The following is an 18,590-nucleotide window of genomic DNA, read 5'->3' as shown; positions in this document are numbered from 1 at the left end:
TTACAATGAATCCTTACCTCAGGTCATATGCTAGAACACATTCCTGTTGGACTTAAAAATTAAATCCAGGGCAAAGTTATAATCTAATTGACTATTTAATTGAATTGTTCCTGGACTGGGAAGGGTTTCCATAGCAATGGGGGAAAAAATCACAAAGAAAACAGATTTGAATATATACAAATTAAAATATTTTGCATATCCTAAGCATTAAAATTCAAATCAAAAAAGCCAATGGGAAAACATATCAAAACAATAAGGATCAAATGAAAGGCGTCAGGAGACATTTCAACGAAAAGTCAAAGAAATACAAAGACATTTTCAAACAAAATAGTAAAAAAAATGTGAAGCTACATTGGAAATTAATAAAATGACAGTTATTGAATAATATGTTTAGGACACTGCTTGAGATACAAACTTGAAGATATACTCATGGCAAGATGAATATTCAGATGGTGACATTGTATAGGCTTTTAGAAACTTCTTTTTACTTTACTTTCTTTTTTTTTTTTATTTATTTTTGGGACAGAGAGAGACAGAGCATGAACGGGGGAGGGGCAGAGAGAGAGGGAGACACAGAATCGGAAACAGGCTCCAGGCTCTGAGCCATCAGCCCAGAGCCTGACGCGGGGCTCGAACTCACGGACCGCGAGATCGTGACCTGGCTGAAGTCGGACGCTCAACCGACTGCGCCACCCAGGCGCCCCTTTACTTTACTTTCTAATAAAAATAACCAAACATTAATTGATGGTTAAGAAAAAATACCTTGGGGCACCTGGGTGGCTCAGTCGGCTAAGTGTCTGACTTTGGCTCAGGCCGTGATCTCATCATTTGTGAGTTCGAGCCCCGCACTGGGCTCTGTGCTGACAGCTCGGAGTCTGGAGCCCATTTCGGGTTCTGTGGCTCCCTCTCTTTCTGCCCCTCCTCCGCTCACGCTCTGCCTCCGTCTCCTTCAAAAATAAATAAACATTATTTTTTTTTAAAAAAAGAAGGAAAATACCTTCATTAAAAATAATAAACCAAAAAGAAACTGAGGCACAGATGAAGTTCTTTGGGGCACTGGAGAAAATGAAGATTTCTAGGCAAGAGTATTATTCAGATTCTCTCATCTCAGATTTCTTTCTCCCTTAATTGTTCCACCATCAAAAAACTCCCCCCACCGTGGCTGTATCACCCACCCCGACCCAGCTCTCCCTTCATAGGATACTTTTATTTAGGTTGGAAAACAACATTTAAAAGACTTTTCACACCATAGTCACAAAATCCCAAACCTCTATTCCTTGTCCTATCGTACTGTGCTCTTAGGAAGGCTGGTTCTGACGAGAGGACCAAACCTGGTCACCGTGATGCGGGGCAGTGAGCTTCACGTGGCATCACGGCCGGTACTCAGGAAGCTCCAGCCTTCAGGGGTGGGCACCCTTTACCTCCATTCACCAAGCAGGAGAGGACAGCTCGGGAGGTCCAGGGACTCACCTACATCTTCGTGCAGCCGGCATGTGGCAGAATCTCGGACGCAGCTCGTGCAGCCACACACGTAAGCAGGCGAGAAAGGTGGGCTGAGAATTGTTCTCCGTCCCGCAGCTCCTTTTCGCCGCTCCATTCCAGAGTGCTCCCCGGAAGGGACAAAGGGTCCATTTGTTGGGTGCCACACGAAGCCAGGCATTGTGCTGGGAACTTTCTACACAGCAGTGGTTCCTTGCGGCCGCCTGGCAGGCTGAAAGCTATGGTCACCTGAAGGATAAAGGTCCAGAGCCCTGAGACACCTGCAGGCTCATGAGTGCCCCAAATCACGCTGCCGAGAGAAGCGCCCGGTAAATCCCCAGGCTTGAAGGCGGGGCGGCCTGAGGATACCAAGCACCTCGTTGCCAGTTCCTTACGCGGCCTGATCCGCCCCAACTCCTGCTGCAAGCAGCCTGGGGTCTGCAGTAGATGTTTTTGACTCCCCACGGTGGAAGTTTCTGTGCGATACCATGGCCTGTTCTATCACGTGCTTCAGCCACGCTTCTCTCCAGATTCAGCGTGCAGAAGCCCCAGAGAATCACGGAACCGTCACCATCCCCCTGCCCACGGAAGGGAGTCGAATGATGCAGAGTAGGAGGAAGCGGGAGTCCCCACTGGTTACATATATATTTGCACACACACACAAAAAAGTGGGCATGAGTATTTTTCCCACCTAGCCTCTTTTTCAAAAGAAATCCTGCATCACAAGGAACGCAGACAGGAAGCACCTGTCCACTTACCTCCGCGTGACTCCCCTCACTTCTGACTGCAGACACCCTCACACGAACGTACCCATGCAGACAAATAATTGACAAACAACACAACACCGTTGGTAACTTCCTAACTCACACTTCCCCCACCCCCTGCTGTTTCTATGGGCAACTGCTGCCGACAGGTACCAGAGGTTTGAGGCCACGTGGCCAGCCGGGCCGGACTGCACACGACAGCTCCAATAGCTGTGCGTGGGTGGGAGAGGGGCACTCGCCCGATGTGTTCCGTAATTAGCCCTAAGAATAGCCTCTTTGTCAATCTCAGATCAAAAGAGCGTGGCTGTGTCCAACAATGATAGCTGAATTCTGGGTACAGCAGAAGTTTCATTTCCACAGCCCCCTAAGTGTGCCGCGTCTAGGCGGGGTGAGAAGGTACGAAGCAGAAGCACCCCATCTGGAGAACCTGCCCTGTGCCGGGCTCTGGCACCTTCTGTACAGTCACATCCATCACTCCCTTGGGCGAGCCCTGCGAAGCCCGGCCCTTATTCCCATTTCGGAGGCCGGGCAGGTCGCTTACCTGAGAGCTCACCCTCGAGGCATCGCAGAGGTGGGACCCCGTGGTCTTGTTTCCTTTTCCCGACTCCAAGCTTATTCTTACACCACGGTACGGCCCCGCTGCCTTCATTGTTCAGCTCTAGGGCAGAGCTCTAGGGGAGGGGGGGTCCTAGGACAGAGGTCAGGGCAGCACATCACACCGGGGTCTGCAGACGTTCTGATCAGACCTTGCTACTGATGAGCTGTGGGACTTGGGCTTCCTCCGGACCCTCCGGCCCTCCAGAGGGGCTCATCGCCATTGATCTGTCTTTGTGGACCTTTATGATGCCGCCCCCAGTCACCTTCTCCCCATCGGGTGCCTGGTCCTCTGACCTGCCCGCACCTCCCACTCGACACTGCTCGTCCAAGGTAGCAATTCGACTCTTCTGCGATGTTTCAGCTTCTCATCGCTGCGACCGTGAGGCAGGACTGCGGCACCCTGCCCCTCTTACAAACTCTTCAACATTTAGAACAAAGACAAACCAGGAAGGCTGGTACCTCCCTAAGGTTTATACAGCTTAAAATGAAACGAGGGTAAAATTAGGTCATACACATAAATAGGATGGCAGGGACGTAAGGATTCAATACACGTTGTGTGTCCTACTTCTCCGGGTCCCTTCAAAGCCCTGTGCTGTGCTAGGCATATAGGATACAACATGTTTATCACATCCTGTTAAATCAGCAAATGAATTGATGACGTCCACGTGAAACAAAGCCCGTTGGCCATCTTAGCTCCTCATAAGCGGAGATTGAATCTCTGGAGCCCCACTCGACAATATACACTAGGTCAGCTTTTGTTTCTGTTAGCTCCAAAGGAATTCAATTGTACTCTCAATTGATCATTCTGATTGGTCTTGCTGAATGGGGAGTTCAGTCGGTTACGTACAAAACCAGGGTATTCTGCCCATCTCAGAATTACCCCCAGTCTGATAAATGGCCACACATATCCAGTGACTGAATGCCCTCAACAGGACACAGAACTGCGTGTCGCATGTCCCCGTCTCCGTTTCTCCCTCTGTAAACAAAGGATGGATGAACAGATAAAAATGATTTAATGATAATAAAAATAATAAAATGAGCATCATTTTGGTGAGCTGCTACCAGGTCCTGGGCCTTTCACAGGCTAGCACGTTCTTTTTTTTTTTTTTTTTTTTCTTCTTTTCCTTTCTCTTCTCTTTCTTTCTTTTCCTTTCTCTTCTGTGAAGGTTAATTTGATGTGCCAACTTGGCTGGGCCACAGAGCCCGGGTTTTTGGTCAAACATGGTTCTGGATGTTTCTGTGAAGGTGTTTTTGGGGGATGAGATTAACCTTTAAATGGTTGCCCTTGGATTGAAGCAGATTGCCCTCCGTGAGGTCGACTGGCCTTAGCCAATCCGTTGAAGGCTTGACCCGAGCAAAAGAATCTCCCTTGAACGAGAAGGAATTGTGCCAGCCAATTGCCTTTGAAGTTCCGATGTCAACTCTTCCCTGAGTGTCCCGCCTGCAGGCCTGCCCCATCATGTTGCAGACTTGCCAAGAGTCCATAATCACGAGAGCCAATTCCTTCAAACAAATCTCTGTCACCTGCTGGCCTGGTTCCCTGGAGAACCTTGACTTCCATACCTTCCTTTCTTCTTTATTTCCTTCCTTCCCTCCCCCTCTCTTTCCTTCCTTTTAGACGAGGAAACTGGCTCAAAGAAATGTAGTAAATTGTCCAAGGTCTTCTCTTTTGTAAGTAGTCCGACTGGGACCGAATTGCAGGTGCCTCTCCCCACCAGAGTTCCTGCCACCCCCCACCCCCTGCCCCCGGCTTTCTCAGTCCCATCCAGTGAATTGTGAGGCGCTGTGCAAACAAGCCGGCCAATCCTTTGGCCACACTTGGATCACAGGGAAAGTCTGCCTTTTGTTTCTCATCTCTCTTGGTCAATACTGCACCTGTGAGAGCTTCAATGCGTCAAAGACTCTTCAGATCTTCTGGGACCTCACAGGGCCTGACACGGAGTATTCCTTGCCTCTCTCTCTTCTGCATTTTGCAAACAAAGCAGACATTTCGTCAGTATCAACATATCATTTCATGGAGAAAGGAAGCAATTTTGTTCTATCCATGGGTCTGGTCCATGCCCGGTGTGGGCAAAGCCGCCCCTTAGAGCTCTCATTCCCCTCTTTGCTCTTCCATCTCCATCTTCTGTCCTGAGCTCACACCTCTATCAACTTTCCAGCAGTGTTCTCTTCCTCTGCTCCTGCCAGCAGTGTGCTGCCTACACACCATTTTCCACAACACAGACAGGATGCTGTATTTAAGCTAGAAATTTGACCTCCCTCACCAGTTTTCTGATTTCGCCTGGTCCAAGCTTCTCTGTACCACGAAGTCCTCCATTATCCATTTTCTGCCTTAATATCCAGTCTCATTTCTCACGAACCCTCTATCTTCCCTTATGCTCTGGCCACAATAAATAACAGACCTCTTCCCCCGTGGTAGGTGCTATCATTTTCCAAAACATTCACCGCCATTCCTTACGGGGTCCTTCTGGGTAGAGCAGTTGGCGAACCCAGGCCTGGATGTCAGTCATGGCCATGTGACTTGCTTTAAAATGTAGCAGGGGGCGCCTGGGTGGCGCAGTTGGTTGAGCGTCCGACTTCAGCCAGGTCACGATCTCGCGGTCCGTGAGTTCGAGCCCCGCGTCGGGCTCTGGGCTGATGGCTCGGAGCCTGGAGCCTGTTTCCGATTCTGTGTCTCCCTCTCTCTCTGCCCCTCCCCCGTTCATGCTCTATCTCTCTCTGTCCCAAAAATAAATAAATGTTGAAAAAAAAAATTAAAAAAAAAATAAAATGTAGCAGGAAGCGACAAGCAGCACTTCCGATCCACTGTGCCCTTCGACCACATGTCCCGTGGCAGGGGATCCATACGTTCCAGGCGGGGAATGCACCATCAGCCTGGATTCTGGAATAAAGACGGTGTGGAGTCAATCCTGAATCGGTCTGTGATTGCCATGTGAAGCGAGTGATAAATTCAGGTTTATCGTCAGCTGCTAAGATTTTAGGGTTGTTTGCTATCATGAAGCAATTTAGTCTATGCTGACTCAACCCTCCCTCATTCCGAAGTAGGGGGCCCTCCCCTTAGGGCTCACTGTGCCATGCATGATTTTTATGATAGCACGTTTCACGTTAAACAACATTTGCTTTTTACATACTTGTCTTCCTTCTTGGCTGGAGAAATCCTCAAGGGTGAGGGATTGTGTGTTTGTTCGTCGGTGTATCTCCAGTACCCAGAACAGCCTGCCATTTGGAATATGTTGCCTGAATAAACTGGACAAAGCTCTTGACCCACAAATCTTGCTTAAATATAAATTCATTGAATTCATAGGAATTGAAGAAATTATTATCAAAACCTAGGACCAGAGAGAGCTGTTGAGTATGTAACTGAGACCACAGAGGTATGCATTATAGACATAACCAGCTTGCTTTTCCCAATAAAAAGAAAATATGGTGCACAGTGGTGAGGGGGAAATTGAAACATGACGTCGGGGTCTGTATAAGACCATTCAAAAGACTCTCCGCTAAAGTCCAGGACCATTTGGATTCCCGTCTCCTTTGTGTTTGTCAAGAAAAAAAGAGAACATTTGCCAAATTCTCGCCTTTAAAGGAAGAAGAGATTTGATTGGAGACAAAATATGTACCGAGAAGATAACAACTCTCATGGAGTCAGTGACTCATAAGAGCCCTGTGGACACTCACCCTCCTGCCTCAGCTGAGCTGAGATGTCACCCACTGATATGTGCTGTTGATTCTGCTGCCTTTTGTACAACTTCTCTTGCTTTGTTCTAATGTTGTCCTGATACGGGCAATTTACGTTGCCCACTCGTCGGTAGAGGCTAAGGCAAATTGGATATGTACACAGCATCCACAAGAAGACAAATTTCTTGAAAAATTCAAACCCAAGCAAAAATGCAATGAATGGACAACCGATTCCTTAATTCATTTACTTATTTAAAAGTGAATATTGGTGGGTTCTGGCTGTTAGTACTTGCCAGCAACCTTGCTGAGGATCCTGCCTAGTCTAAGAATTGGTCATTAAGAGGATATCCTAAATCTTTTTTTCTTTTTTTTTTTAAGTTTTGCCATCTGCCTTCCCATAAGTTAGAGATGGGTACAGAATTTTTTTTTTTTTAAGTAGGCTCCACACCCAACACTGAGCCCAATGTGGGGCTTGAACTCATGACCCTGAGATCAAGACCTGAGCTGAGATCATGAGTTGGACACTTAACTGACCGAGGGGCCCATAGAGATGGGTGTACTTTTGAGGTTAACAAGCCCAAACACTTCATTTGACTGGGACCAAGTCTGATAAAATGACTCCTTCGAGGTCAAACAGTGAATTTGTCATCAAATCCAGGACCAGAAACAGAGTAGTTTGTGTCTTAAGCTTTATTTCACTTCTTTTTCCCTTCACATAAAAATATTTTATTGAAGGACTTATTGAAGGGATTTTCAAAGACAGTCAAGGAGCTACTATCATATTTTTCAGTAATGATGGAAATCATTTTATACTAACCTAGAGGTTGATTTATTTTGGATTATAACTCACAGTCTGCACGTCCCCAAGGGGCACAACTCTGGAGCAGTGGGGCTTGGACAGACCTGGGCTCACAACCCGGCTCTCGCCTCATCACTGCAAGCTCTCCAACAGTCACTCGACACATCAGAGTCTCCGTTTTCATTTTTGCTCAACAGGTGAAAGTTACCTGCCCCTTGTGGGGAATACATGAGTAAGTGTCCCTGACAATGACAGAGCCGCAGTGCTGGAAGCCTTTACCATGTCAGACGTGTCTTTATACACAGTGGGTTCCGGCAAATTAACATCTCTCTTTTCAACAAGGCCAAGTATAAGCTTAGAATTTCCTGAATGCACAATGTCATTGTTAGGCATAGGGTTAGTATGCGGGATTTAAAGATATGTGTTTTTCTTCCTTTCCTCATTAGTTACAGCTTGTGATTTCTCAGTAAAAACATTTCCTTTGTGACTTCCATGAAATCACTGTGATTTCCTAATAAGGGAATATACTCAAAGTCTACCCAAGGCCTCTATTTCCCACCACTTAGGGATTGCAGATTATGGGAGTAATTACTGGGGCTGTCACGCTAATTGCCCATTCAAGTTGCCAACCTAAACCGATGGGCAGAACAAAGCATCCAAGAAAACAAAATTACAAAATAACAAAGTTTTTTTGCATTTTTTAAAATATTTATAAATGCCTTAATTCCAATAGACATCCTGACAGAAAAAATAGCCAAAGCTCAATCCTGATGGGCTGATTGATTGATTGATTGATGTATTCATTCAGCACACAGTGCTGAGCCCTGGGCTATAAGAATGCATTGAAATGCTGCCGGGCTCAAGGTGCTCCCAGGCCAGGGAAGGTCAGAGATACATGAACAAGTAGGTACAAAGATTTGTTACAGGTTCTCTGGTGGAATTCTTCACAGGGAGTAGAATGCCGTTCTCTGGGGGTGGGGCACAAAGGTGCAGGTAATAGGTCAGGAAAGGCTCCTTAGAAGGGATTGAAGGTCAAGTCAATGTTTGCCAGACCGGTGCATCTGGATGGAAGAAGGAGATAGATGGTCATTCCAAAGAAGGGGGCAGATGTGAGCACAGACATGAGAATACAGAAGAGTTTGGGGAATACGACACAGATCCTAATGCGTAAGGTGGTATAGGATGGTGGTGAGAGGGAGAGGAGGTGAGAATTGGCAAGAGAAAAAGCTGGACAGGTAGGTTCAAGTCTTCTCAGCAAATGAAGATGGGGACCGGAAGCAAGAAAAGAGAGCGGGGCTGGCATAAGGGATGCGTAGGCGTCACATCATGGCATGTGTTCGTGCAGGAGAGGCAGGAGTCCGGGACCACTCAGATTTTGAACTGGGTGAAAGGAAACCTGAGAAAGACGCGTCCTGACTGGTATATTCTTTTGATTCCGAGAGATAAAATCACATTCGTGTTTGTTTGTAAATGTAAACAAATGTAAAGACTCTTCTTGGAGTCTGTTTCTGTTTCTCTGATCCTCCTTCTCGCTCTTGGCTCACTCCGCGTCGCCCTCATCCCATGGAAACCAGTGCCAGAACTCTGTGCTGCCGTCTCTTACTCGACCCTCTGGGAAGAGGAGCCACACTTACATTGGCCAACCCACCCTGAGGGATTCATGTCCATCGAACGCCCTGCATATGGTGACTCGGCACATCAAACACAAAACCCAGCCAATGTCTGTCCCCAGACATTCCCCCATTTTCTCCCATTGGCCTTTCTCTCTCTGCTGTCTCTGCTCACGCAGACCTGTCAACCAAACTTGGCTTCTGCCACTGCCCAGGTCCGCCCGGTGGTCAACAGACTGTTGCCTGCTCTTCCTTCCGAATTCTCCCCTGTTGCTGTTGTCTACATCTGCCATCCGTTCTCCCTCCCCGCTGCCTCTGCTTGTCTCAGCTGAGGTCATAGCATCGTCTCTCCTGTCTATCTGCATGTCCAGGCTTCTTCTCTCCCACCGTGCAGTAACAGCCTGGCCTTCTACAAATGGTAGACTCCAGCTCGGGGAAGCTTAGTGATGCTCCCATGGCCACCTGCCATGTCATTGGTGAAGCCAGACTCAGACTCGAGCTTTCTGCCGCTAGATCCTATGTTCTACCCTCAACATTTCTGTAATTGGGATGTTTCGCATAGTTAGGCACGTACCCCAGAGAAGGTGGGCATCTTCTACATTTGGGCATCTTCTACATCAGGCTCGGAGCCTGGTGCCCGCTTCAGATTCTGTGTCTCCCCCTCTCTCTGCCCCTCCCCTGCTCATGCTCTGTGTCTCTCTGTCTCTCAATAATAATAAAAAGCGTTAAAAAAAATGAAAAAAATAAATAAAAGTCTATTTAAGAGGGATATGAAACAATAACTTATGAAGAGCTGACTATGTGCCAGGTGCTCTGGTAGTTATATGTTTAAATATCACCTCGTCATATCTGCACATCTCTACATATTAGAGATCATTTCCTTTCTTTTTTAGATCATAGATTTTTTTTCGGAAAAAATTACGTATCCACCTTATACCTTTCTTTTTTTTTCTCCAGGTGGCCTAGGAATTTCACAGTCAATATATTCCTCCCTTTAATGAGCACGAGTCAGGAAACCTGAAATTTATGGAGCCCTTCCTAGGGGTCATGCATCATGTCAGGCACTTTGTGTCTTTACATCCTCAGTTTATGCTTTTTTTAAAAAAAATTATTGCGGTAAGAACGTGCAACATGAGATCTACTCTCTTATAAATTTCTAAGTGTACAATACATTGTTGTTGACTATAGGCACATGTTTGCACAGTAGATGTCTACAGCTTATTTCTCTGAACTGAAACTTTGCTCCTGTTGATTGGTGAATTCCCATTTCCCCCTCCCCCCAGCCCCTGGTAACCACAATTCCATTCTTTGATTCTATGCATTTGACTATCTTAGATACCTCGTATAAGTGGAATTGTGTGGTATTTGTCTTTCCGTGACTGGCTTATTTCCCTTAGCATAATGTTCTCAAGGTTCATCCATGTTGTTACATGGTAAAATTTCCTTCTTTTTTATGGCTGAATTATATTTCGTTGTACGAATATACCATATTGTTTTTATCCATTCATCCTTTGGTAGACACTAAGGTTGTTTCCGTATCTTGGCTGTTGGAAGGAGTACTGGAATAAACAAGAGGGTTCCAAACTCTCTTCAAGGATCCTGATGTCCAAATCAGGCCTAGAGAGGCAAATATAATACCTAGTTGTAGAGGAAAAAGAATATTTCAAAGGACTGTATCTCTAGCCTCAACTAACCCAGTTAACGATGGTCAAGTAAAGACTGATACTCAAGTCTGACCACCTCTAAAGACTTGGCCCTTTGCACAACCCCAAGCCACCAAGCTTTTATTCTCTTGCCATCTCTTGAACGGCTTCTGAAGCCATGGAAAATGTCTTGCCATTTTTGATTGAAGATATAATTTTGTAAGTCACACCAGTCAATCTTTATTAAAATCTAGAAAATTCCAGTTGGTGATAGTGAATCAGTAGCAAAATTTACAGTAGCTTATTTTTTAACTTAATTATGCTAATTGCTATTTCTAAGCATAATTAGCATTTTGAATTATTTAGTATAATTACGTCAAACAACATGTTTAATTTGTCATGTCAAGTATAATAATTAGGAATAATTCTTGAAAGGATGTCATTACAAGTTTGAGGTATTTACAGGGTGTAATTATGTCAAATGTGATAATACTGAAGAGTAATACTAAGGCTTATAGAAAAATGTTGCTGCAAATATTTTGAAAGTTTAATGTTGTGGCTATTTAAAAAAATCTTTCCCTCAACAAAAGTCAAACCTGTTATGGTTTGGTGGTCTGCTTACAAATTGAGAGAATAAAAGCGGGGTCCTGGATTATGGCTCAACCAATATTTAATCCATCAAATGTCCCTACCCTCCAGCCCCTTTTTTCAACTCCAGAGTCAACAAAAATAGTTTTCTATATTAAAGAGTTATACTTGAAAAGTGACTCTGGGGAAATAAAGACAATCCAGAAACCAATGGATTTCTTCCAAATATGGAAATATCAGGCTAAAGTAAGAGGTAAATTAAGTTAAAAAGCCCAGCCATGTCGTGGCTGTATGGCTTGCCAACTCACTGATGTATTTAATTTTCAAGACCCTTCCCTGTGAGATGGGGATAACGTATATTGTTGTGGAGGGAAATGAGACAAGCCCAAACTGGTTTGTAGTTATAAGTGGTCTGCCAGTGTATGTATTTACATTGTTATCTGGATATTCCCAACTTCATCAAGAGCAGCAACAGGAAAAAAAATATTACAAGTGGTTCAAGTTTCATCATAGGTGGAGGTGAGCTGCTTACCAGCTGGGTCATCTTAGAAAAGCTGTTGCGTTTCAGTTCAATCTCAATACCTCTGAATTTCGATTATTCCACCTAGAAAATGAAGGAAATAATACAAATTTCAAAACATGCTGAGAATAGGGGCGCCTGGGTGGCTCAGTCAGCTAAGCGTCCGACTTTGACCCAGGTCACGATCTCGCGGTTGGTGAGTTTGAGCCCCGTGTCAGGCTCTGTGTGGACAGCTCAGAGCCTGGAGCCTGCTTCGCATTCTGTGTCTCCCTCTCTCTCTGCCCCTCTGATGCTCGTGCTCTCTCTCTCTCTCTCTCAATAATAAATAAAACGTTAAAAAAAAAAAACATGCTGAGGACAAAGTGAGGCAGTGAGGAGAACAACACCTAACTTAGGGTCAACCACGTGACTTCTACCTGATGAATGTTTGGATTTGCACAAAAGCAGAGCCCGAGGACCACATACTGGAAAAGTTGAATCAAGAGTCTTGTTTTCCTCAGCCCTTGCTCCCCAGTTTCTTGGAAGATGGGGTGAATGTTGTGACAAAGAGCCCAGACTTTGGGCTTAGATACCCCTGACCTAGAATCCCAGCTTCAACTACTTATTAAAGGTTTAAATAACCAAAGGACCCTTCCTCGCCTTCAAGTTTGTACGGTAGCCCCTCATTATTCTTGGAGGGTATGTATGCTCCAAGACCTCCAGTGGGTGCCTGAAACATGGATAGTCCTGAACCCTATACATACGATGTTTTTTTCCCTGTACATACGCATCCATACCTATGATAAAGTTTAGGCGCGGTAAGAAATGAACAATGCTAAGGGTAACATAGAACAATTGTAACAATACGCTGTAATAAAGTTCTGTGGATGTGGTCTCTCTCCCTCTCTCTCTCAAGATGTCTCACTGTCCTCTATGCACCCTTCTTGTGATGCTGTGGCTTGATAAAAATGCCTACATGGGGAGGTGAAGGGCGGTGAATGGCATAGGCATGGTGGCATAGTGTTAGGCTACTGCTGACCTTCCGACCACAGCCAGAAGGAGGGTCATCTGCTCCTGGACCGAAGCTGACTGTGGGCAACTGAAGCCACTGAACGGGAAACAGTGGATAAAGGGGGACTGCTGTACGTGGGGCAGGGAGAGGAAAGGGATAGTTTGTAATAGAGGGATTCTCCTCCTTCCCAACCCAAACCGAGCAATCTTCTTGTTATTTGTGCTATTTGAATGATTTTACATTAGGTGGTTTTACGTATCTGTTGGTGTGTGACTTTGACCCTTGCAACCCAAGCCTTGCGGAGCCAAATGCACTTCCAGGAGCTGCTTAAACTCCACCTACAGGTGACAAGGCTACCTCCCACCCTGCATGTGACTGACAAACCTTTGCCCATAGAGATTTATTGTGGGCACTGCCTCTTCTGTGTTCTCTTTCTCTAACCTCACCCCTGGAGGTAAGACTGGATGCTCCCCTCTTTGGGGTCCTAATTCATCTCCAGCACAGGGATCTGCGATGACATCCCTTTAACATGTGATTATGGATCTCTGTTGTCCTTACCGGCTTAGTCCCCTCCATTGCAATAATTGAAACTCTTTGAGGCTTTGAAGGATAGTGTCTATGGATCAAATATTTAATGAATATCTGTATATTCCCCAGGATCGAGCGTTGACAAGTCATATGGTAAGAGTTAATAAAATACTCATTGGACGAGTTAATAAATGAATAAGCTTCAGTGTGGTGTCTACAATGAGAGCTAGTTAATAGCAGTAGAAAATGTTTAGGATTTAAATTAAAATAGAAGGTAGGGGCACCTGGGTGGCTCAGCCAGTTAAGTGTCTGACTCTTGATTTAGGCTCAGGTCATGATCTCACAGTTCACGAGTTCGAGCCCTGCAGGGGGCTCTGTGCTAACAGTGCAGAGCCTGCTTGGGATTCCCTTTCTTCCTCTCTTTCCACCCCTCTTCTGCTGGCTCTCTCTCTCTCAAAATAAATAGATAAGCTTCTTAAAAAGAAATGGTCAAGTCCTTGTTCACTCATTTCTTCATTTATCAATTCTGCAATTACTTATTGATCACTGGCTAAGTGCCAGGGCCTTGGCGAGGGTCCGAGGATATATCAAGAAACTAATTCAACACAGAGCCATTTTCCTTACGTTCTGGTGCAGTATTTCTCAAGGTGTGATAGAGGGGCCACCTGTATCAGAAATCAGGGGTGCGGGTATTATCAGTGAATGAATTCTGACCTGCTAAAATAGATTCTCTTTGGGATTTCCATTTGTTAGCTGATACTTGAGTCTTAAAATTCGAGACTTACTGGATTACATGTTGGCCAAATTATAAACCAAGAGTGTGGGGCTGGAGTAGTCAACCACTGTCTCTGAACCTTGATTCCCTCATCTGTAAAATGGGACCAGTATTATGCATCATGGAAACTAGTGGTGAGGACTGTAAGCCTTCTCTTTAAGGTGCCTGCTAGGCACTCGGTTAGAGTTCAGTGATTGTTTCAAAGGCAATGACTTTGCAGGCACCTCCTGTACTCCTGGAAATGACCTGGACATGACCATGAGATTTTTCTCTTTTTCTTTCTTTCTTTCTTTCTTTCTTTCTTTCTTTCTTTCTTTCTTTCTTTCAAATGTTGTATTTATTTTTTGAGAGAGAGAAAGAGAGAGAGAGAATGGGAACAGGGGAGGGGCAAAGATAGAGGGGGACAGAAGATCTGAAGCAAGTTCTGTGCTGACAGCAGTAAGCAAGATGTGGGGCTTGAACTCAGGAATGTGGAGGTCATGGCCTGAGCTGAAGTCAGACACTCAACCAACTGAGCCAGCCAGGCACCTCAACCACGAGATTTTCTTAAATCAAGTCTTGGTTTAACCATAGAAGCAAACGTCTCCATTTAAAGTGAAAGACTTCTCACTTAAATGTTTATGATGGTAAACAGTACAATACGTGTATTTTACTGCAATTAAAAAAGAGAAAATTCTTAATGGAAGCAATGTTAAGAAAATAAAGGAATGATTTCTCAGGCCAATCAGTTCTGTCAGCTTGGAGCTCATGTAAAATTTCGACTCCAGTGAGTTTTCAATTCAGTTGGACAATAAATTTTCAAGTACCCTCCCAAATATATGTGCACAAAGATATGGAATGGGGTTATTGAGTTTTAGGAGTTCATAATCACATCAGGGTTCAGACCCGTGTCTTACAGGAAATCGGGTTGTACAAGGACAAGTCTAGAAGCCTACCAGATCACAGAGAAGCAATGGATCAATTGGGATGGCAGTAAACTGCTCTCACCCCTTCATTGGAAGGACAAAGGACGGAGGGGGTGCCATCAGGAGCCAGGGGCTGGGGTCACTTGAGGTCACCTGGTACAAGCTTAAACCAGCACAAGCTTACCTGGGGGAGCTGGAAACTCAGAGCAGACACAGGGGATTCTGCTGCTGGGGAGGCAGAGAGAGAGAAGGAAAGAAATGTTCTGGCTGTGCCCTTCTCAGCCTTCTGTCTCTTATCCTTTCCTCATGTTGGCTGAGCCGAAGCTGAAGCAGCTACACAAGGAGCTGGGGAATGAAGCCTGAATGGGGTCAGCCCTCCTGCCACACAGAGCAGGGCAAGGGGACGGCAAGGACCGGGAAGGCAAGGACCGGGTCCACAAGCAGAGCCCAAGACTGATATGTAAGGGAGAGTCAGTTCAAGGAGGCCAAGCTAAGTGCTGGGACAGAGGTGGACAGGCGGGGGGGGGGGGGGGGGGGGGGGGCGGGGGGTGGAGAGGGACAGCAGTGTCCTCCTGTAGGAGCCAGGCTGGCTGCCCAGGCACACACTCACATTGGGACAGAAATGCGATGAGATCACCGTGGTTTGGCATCCTTTGCACAGATTTTCCAGTTGAGATGTTGCATTTTGCTAAAGCGCCCTTTAGTGATCAGACTCTGGGTTCTGAACCCTGCTGATCAAAGCTTGGTGTGCCAGAAGTGTAAACCAGCTCTCTTATTACTGGGGCGCCCAGAGAAACACTCTTCCTCGGCCACTCGTGTCGACTGTTCATCTGGTCTCCCCTTTTAGTGCCGGGGATGGGGAAGCCAGATTGTAATTAGAAGCCATTCCATGAGTCCAAGAACCAGGCTGACAAGGATGTTGAAGAATCTCAAAATTCGGTGTAACCCAGCTACCTACCCTCTGTGGGGTTGGTTACTCACCCTTCCCCTAACCTAACGCACACCAAGTGCAAGAACCACCTTCCTTTTATGAGCCACCAAGAAGCAGGAGGAGCAGAAGGAGGGGGAAATGCCGCCATGTTGTGGTGACTCAATATTCTTTATCACTTCAAATTTGCATTTCAGGTGTATTGAAAGAGCTAGGTTTTGAAATTTTTGTGCATTTGTTTAAAAATTCCGGCAGGGGCGCCTGGGTGGCGCAGTCGGTTAAGCGTCCGACTTCAGCCAGGTCACGATCTCATGGTCCGTGAGTTCAAGCCCCGCGTCCGGCTCTGGGCTGATGGCTCAGAGCCTGGAGCCTGTTTCCGATTCTGTGTCTCCCTCTCTCTCTGCCCCTCCCCCGTTCATGCTCTGTCTCTCTCTGTCCCAAAAATAAATAAACATTGGAAAAAAAATAAAAATAAATAAATAAATAAATAAAAATAAAAATTCCGGCACCGTTCGCATACAGTGTTATATTAATTTCAGGTGTGCGGCATAGTGACTGAACAATTCTATGCATTACTCAGTGCTCAGCATGGTGAGTGCACAAGTCACCCCTTTCACCTAGTTCACCCATCCCCTTACCCCACCTGCTCTTGGGCGACCACCAGCTTGTGCTCTGAATTTATTTATTTGCTTATTTACTTATTTACTTATTTATTTTTAATGAAAATGTTTCATTTATTTTTGAGAGCGCGAGGGCAAGCGGGGGCGGGGCAGAAGAAAAAGGGGGACAGGGCATGTGAAGCAGACCCTGTACCGACAGCACAGAGCCCGACTCGGGGCTCAACCTCATGAACCGTGAGATCGTGATCTGAGCAGTAGTTGGACGCTCAACCAGTTGACCCACCCGGGTCTCCCTGTTCTCCCTATTTAAGAGTCTGTGTTTTGGTCTCTCTTTTCTTTGTTTCTTAAAATCCCCACATGAATGAAATCATATGGTATTTGTCTTTCTCTGACTGATTTATTTCATTTAGCGGAATACCTTCTAGATCCATCTGTGCTGTTGCAGATGACAAGATATCGTCTCGTATATACACACCGCACCTTCTTTATCCATTTGTCGATGGATGGACACGTGGGTTGCTTCCTTATTTTGGTTATTGTGGATAATGCTGCAATAAACATACAGAACGTGTGTCTTTGCGAATTAGTGTTTTTATTTTCTTTGGGTAACTACCCGGTAGTGGAATTACTGGGTATATTATAATTCTGTTGTATAATGTTTTGGATACAGAAGTGAGGACAATGTGAACAGCTAAGTCCAAGTTCATGAATGTAGTTAGTGACAACTACATTAATATTGCCTTGCTGGCAGTACTTTAAAACTCTCTCACTTGAGATGCACGTAGATTTATTATATGTTAAAAAAAGGAAACAGGGGCACCTGGGTGGCTCAGTCAGTTAAGTGTCTGACTCTTGATCTCAGTTCAGGTCATGATCTGACGTTTCATGAGATCAAGCACCACATTGGGCTCTGTACTGACAGTGTGGAGCCTGCTTGGGATTCTCTCTCTTCCTCTCTCTCTCCCTGCCCTTCCCCTTTCCTGTGAGCCCATGCGCTCTCTCTCTCTCTCTCTCTCTCTCTCTCAAAATAAATAAAACACTTTAAAAACAGAAGCAAAACCAAAGCCCTGCAGATGAGACTGGATAGAAAATGTCAACTTCAAGAGATAAGAACAGCTCTTTACATTTTTTTTTTATCAGCCAGACGCAATTTGTGTTACACTAGCTTGACCTTGCTGGTGGCTTCTCTTTGAGTCCAACCTGCAGGCAGATAACTCTTTGCCCACGTGGAAGAGATCATTCCAAACAGTTCTGTTTCACTTTCTTTAGGCAAAACGCCACTTGGATATCTGTGATTAGATGGGGCGTCTCTAAATGACCTTGGCCTTTGCTTACGGGACCGAACTTGGACCACCCCTAAGGGTGACTATCACCCATTACATTTCAAGTCTTTTTCATTTCACTGTTCTTTATGGCAATCAGGACTTTCCTGTCAACTGCATTAAGAGAGATCTATTTAGTATTTTTCATTTACAAGCGTCTGATAGCCTAAAAGTTTTTTCCTCGCATTTCCTTATTTGACCCTCACAGCCAAGTTATAAGGAGGACAGAGCACCTAATGCTACAGTGTTATGTTTTGACAGATGAGGAAACAAAGGATCTGTTCTTCCTTCTGCCAGCCGCCTTAATTGCCTGTGTCTTAAAAAACCCGGGGAGGTGGTCAGCCAAATGAAGTGATAACCTGTCGCCTTGCTGGATGGGACACAACGAAACAAAACGCCGGTTCTGCTGGCTGCGTTGAAGTTATTAAAGGATATGTTGGCCTCTGCCGTGGCGCCTCCCTCAATGATTTTCACGGGCAGTTTGACCGTATGTCACCTTCCACTGATATTAGCTTCCAACCCTACCTATGCACGAAACATGCCTTGTATGTCACCAGAGGGACACAGGCTAAGCCTCATGCAGTGGAGACATTATCCCGGACTCACTTAGCGAGTGCTTAATGTATTCAAGGCGCCACGCCAAGCACTTAACGTGCGTCACTGCCTGTCCTACGGCGATCCTTTGCACTGGATGTGATTATTCCCATTCGACGAAGAAATGCAGAGAAGGCAACCATCTCGCGAAGCATTGCTCAGCCAGGAAAGAGCAGAAGAGAATGCCATCCTGGCCCGAACTGATGCCATGAACCCTGCTTTCCTCTCTCCCACCGATGCCCAGAAGCCACC

The 18,590-nt window shown here is 45.6% G+C and overlaps 1 long non-coding RNA gene across 1 annotated transcript; it reads right to left on the bottom strand.

Moving 5' to 3' along the window:
* Positions 1-899: 899 nt before the first annotated feature.
* Positions 900-3,255, bottom strand: LOC121044557 (uncharacterized). Its single transcript, XR_005797355.1, has 3 exons — positions 2,785-3,255; positions 1,471-2,057; positions 900-947 (listed from the first exon to the last, which is right to left on the bottom strand). It is a non-coding gene; the product is annotated as an uncharacterized LOC121044557 (long non-coding RNA).
* Between the last annotated feature and the right edge of the window lie 15,335 nt (positions 3,256-18,590).

The sequence above is a fragment of the Herpailurus yagouaroundi genome, unplaced genomic scaffold, assembly GCF_014898765.1.
Source record: "Herpailurus yagouaroundi ecotype Mexico unplaced genomic scaffold, PumYag 188, whole genome shotgun sequence".
Lineage (NCBI taxonomy): Eukaryota > Metazoa > Chordata > Mammalia > Carnivora > Felidae > Herpailurus > Herpailurus yagouaroundi.
The sequence above is the reverse complement of the archived record's forward strand: the minus strand, read 5'-3'. Positions and strand labels throughout refer to the sequence as shown.